Source organism: Aotus nancymaae, unplaced genomic scaffold, assembly GCF_030222135.1.
Source record: "Aotus nancymaae isolate 86718 unplaced genomic scaffold, 86718_ANA_hifiasm-v0.15.2.pri h1tg000008l, whole genome shotgun sequence".
Classification (NCBI taxonomy): Eukaryota; Metazoa; Chordata; class Mammalia; order Primates; family Aotidae; genus Aotus; species Aotus nancymaae.
In genome coordinates, this window is record NW_026988419.1 from 63,765,499 (window position 1) to 63,769,623 (window position 4,125).

At 40.4% G+C, this 4,125-nt stretch overlaps 1 non-coding gene across 1 annotated transcript; it reads left to right on the forward strand.

The window, feature by feature from the left end:
- Positions 1-538: 538 nt before the first annotated feature.
- LOC135273807 (U6 spliceosomal RNA) lies at positions 539-645 on the forward strand. Its single transcript, XR_010341606.1, has one exon. It is a non-coding gene; the product is annotated as a U6 spliceosomal RNA (small nuclear RNA).
- Positions 646-4,125: the final 3,480 nt, after the last annotated feature.

A 4,125-nucleotide genomic window follows, 5' to 3' on the forward strand; every position in this document is an offset into this window, starting at 1 on the left:
TGCCTCAGCCTCCTGAGTAGTCGGGATTACAGATGCACACCACCATCCCTGGCTTATTTTTGTATTTTAGTAGAGACAGACTTTCACCATGTTGGTCAGGCTGGCCTTGAACTGCTGACCTCATGATCTACCCGTCTCTGCCTCCCAAAGTGTTGGGATTACAGTCATGACCCACCACGCCCGGCCATAATCTTAAATTTTTAGAAGGATTTTAGATTAAAACATTTACAGGGCTGGACATGGAGGCTCTCGACTATAATCCCAGCACTTTGGGAGGCAGAGGCGGGTGGATCATCTGAGGTCAGGAGTTCAAGAACAGCCTGACAAACACGGTGAAACCCCGTCTTCAAAAAAAAAAAAAAAAAAAAAATACGAAAATTAAGGTGGGCCCGGTGACTCACACCTCTAATCCTAGCACATTGGAAGGCTGGGGTGGTCGGATCATAAGGTCAGAGCTTCGAGACTAGCCTGATCAACGTAGTGAAACACATTATCTATTAAAAAATAAATTAAAATAAATAAAAAATTAGCTGGGTATGTGCTCGCTTCGGCAGCATGTACACTAAAATTGGAACGATACAGAGAAGATTAGCATGGCCCCTGTGCAGGGATGACATGCAAATTCGTGAAGCGTTCCATATTTCTTTTGTTGTTTTGTAAAAATCAAATAAAAATACATTTAAATTTAAAGTAAAAAAAATAATTAGCTGGGCACGGTGGTGGAAACCTGTAATCCCAGCTACTTGGGAGGCTGAGGCAGGAGAATCACTTCAATCAAGGAGGCAGAGGTTGCAATGAGACAAGATTGCACCCTTGCACTCCAGCCTGGGTGACAAGAGGGAAACACTAACAAAAAAGGTGGGGTGGGGGGGAATTATCTAGCACCTCATTTTTACAATTATAGACACTGATATCTCTGATTACTTTTTTTTAATAAGATGGGATTTCACCATGATGGCTAGGCTGATCTTGAACTCCTGACCTCAGGTGATCCACCCACTTCAGCATCCCAAAGTGCTAGGATTACTGGCATGAGCCACAGCACCTGGCCCAATCTCTTTGAGTTTTAAAAATAAAATTTGCTGGGCATGGTGGCTCATGCCTGAAATCCAAGCACTTTGGAGACCAAGGCGGTCGAATCACCTGAGGTTGTGAGTTCAAGACCAGCCTGACCAACAAGGTGAAACCCCATCTTTAAAAAACAAAAAATAAATTAAAAGATAAATAAAGTTAAGGCTGGGTGTGGTGGCTCACGCCTGTAATCCTGCATTTTGGGAGGCTGAGGAGGGTGGATCACCTGAGGTCAGCAGTTCGATAGCAGCCTGGCCAACATGATGAAACCCGGTCTCTTCTAAAAATACAAAAAATATTTGCATTTTTGCAAGTACCTCTTGTAAGGCTGGCTGCCTCTCCGGGAGCTAAATGGTTACACTTATCTCTCCCCATGCTGAATAATGAAGTCATCATTCCAGACACATTACTCCTATCAGGCGTCTCCTTGCTGGCTCCCCACACCCACTCCTATCAGGCATCTCCTTGCTGGCTCCCCACACCCACTCCTATCTGGCCTCTCTATGCAGGCTCTGCACACCCACTTCTGCATTCCTCACTCAACCCCTTCAAAATTTAAAAAGCCTGCCAAAGATTTGTCCAACGGCAGCTTAACATTGACCTCTCCAGCCAGTCAACTCACCAGTAGCCCCGCCTGGCTACCAATGACAGCTCACCCCCCTAACCAATAAAACTGTCTGCTCTTTGTTTCCCTAATAATCAATCAACACTTCCCATGACCAATAAAACTGCTCTTTGTTTCCCTAATGATCAATCAACCCCCCTCACCAATGAAACTGTTTGCTCTTTGTTTCCCTAATGACCAATCAATTACCTCCACTCCCTATAAAACCCCACACCCTAAGAAGCCCAGCACCACTTCTCTGGCCCCTTCCCAGACCACAGAACCTCACCCGAGAGCTGAATAAATTGGATTCTCATTTTCTCATACTGGCCTCAGTTTCCTCATTTTAACTCGGCAATATAGCTTACAGCATTCAAATGCCACAGGAATTCTCTTTTTTTGTCTCAAAATTAAATGATTAGTATAGTACCTTTTAAATTTAGAAGAAAATTGTTTTACATGGTGAGCAGAAATGAAGTTTGTATGATGAACAACCATAGATTCTTCCAGTTCACAAATAAGGTGTGAACCATCTGATCCAAGAGTTCTTTCTCTCTTCTTAGTTTAGTGTACTTTTGGTGCAAAAGCATTCATCCTGCTTGTTGCTTTTTAATACTAGATTTTACCTACAATCTCATTGTTGTATGTTTTAAGTGTAGTGCAGCTCTAACTGATTTAATTTTCTTTAAGTAAATGAGCATAGTTTAAGATGGCTTGAAGACATTCATATATTTTATAAAGCTATCTTAAATAATCTAGAGTGAGAGGAAATACAAGGCAAAAGGAAAATCAAAGGTTTTTTTATGTCAAATCATTCTTCTGAAAGTTGTACTTTGTTACTTTTCTATGCCTTTTATAATGCATTTATACCTCTTGTATAAGCTGTTGGATGTATATTTTAAGCTACTGTATAATCGTTCAACTTGTCAATCATTATTTTCTGAGATCTCACCCTTTTAAACAAAAAGACGAGTCACACTTATATTTATAAATGTTACTGCATTTCATCTTTAAAAAAAATAAAACACACAATGGTAATAATACCATTCTTGAATCAAATGATTGAATGTGCTAATAATAGTAATAATAAAAAGAATGGATTTCATAGACTCAGTTTTCTAGAACTAATGATGAAGATTATTAGTCGTCATTAAGCAATGAATCTTCATAATGATGCATAATTTAGAGTCTTGGTCTTTGTAATTTAAAATTGCTCAAAAGTGCTCAAGAACATATGTAAAATTCATGGAAATAGAATTCCTGAAAATAAAAATAATGTCCATCAATCCATCCTTCCTTCCTGAAAATCAAATTTTTCATAAAACATATAAACTGGGTGTTGTCTTTTTGTAAATTTTTTAGCAACATGTATATATGTTAGATTAAAAAATAGGGTTCCAGTTGCTACATGGGGACCTCAGAAAGAAAAGGAAAGCATGGTCAGTGGAGATTTGGCAACCTATAGAAAGAGGAAAATAAAGAATACTCTTGTATTTTCTCCATGTCCTTTTTGTGGTAGGTTTGTTCAGTATCAAGAGTGTAGATTTGGCCTCAAGCAGAATTGAGTATGCTAAGTGACACACTAGCAATCTTCCTGTTCCAGGAACATGCCAAGCTTGTCACTGCCTCTGAGTGTTGAGCTTGACCGCGGCTCTATTTTGAATGTGATTCCCTGTGACCTTTGCAAGCTTGACTCATTACTATGAAAAGTTCTGCTTAAATATTCCCCCATTATAGAGATCTTACTGAACCAACTTCTCTGAAGTAGACTTCTGTGATGGTTGATATTAAGTATCAACTTGACTGGATTGAAGGAGGCCAAGTACTGATTCTGGGTGTGTCTGCAAGGGTGCTGCCAGAGGAGATTAACATTTGAGTCAGTGGACTGGGAGAGGAAAACCCACCCTCAATGTGGGTGGGCACTGTCCAATTGGCTGCCAGCATGGCTACAAAAAGCTGGGAGAAGAAGGTGGAATAAGCTGGCTTGCTGAGTCTTCAGGTTTTCATCTTTCTCTGTGCTGGATGTTTCCTGCCCTTGAATATCAGACTCCAGGTTCTTTGGCCTTTGAACTCTTGGATTGAAACCAGTGGTTTGCCAGGGGTGTGCAGGTCTTTGGCCACAGACTGAAGGCTTTACTGTTGGCTTCCCTACTTTTGAGGCATTGGGACTTGAACTGAGCCACTACCGGCTCCCTTGCTCTCAGCTTGCAGAGATCACCGTGTGACTGTCTGAGTCAATTCCCCTAAATAAACTCCTTTTCAAGTATACATATATCTCATTAGGTCTGTCCCTATGAAAAGCCCTGACTGACACAGCTTCCTACATACTTGGTATTAGTTGACCTGTAAATTTCCATTGCCTCCATAACATAAAATTAGAGAAATATTGGCAAACACTTTGTAAAACACATACACTATGAATAACTATATAAATCAGCACTGTGACATAA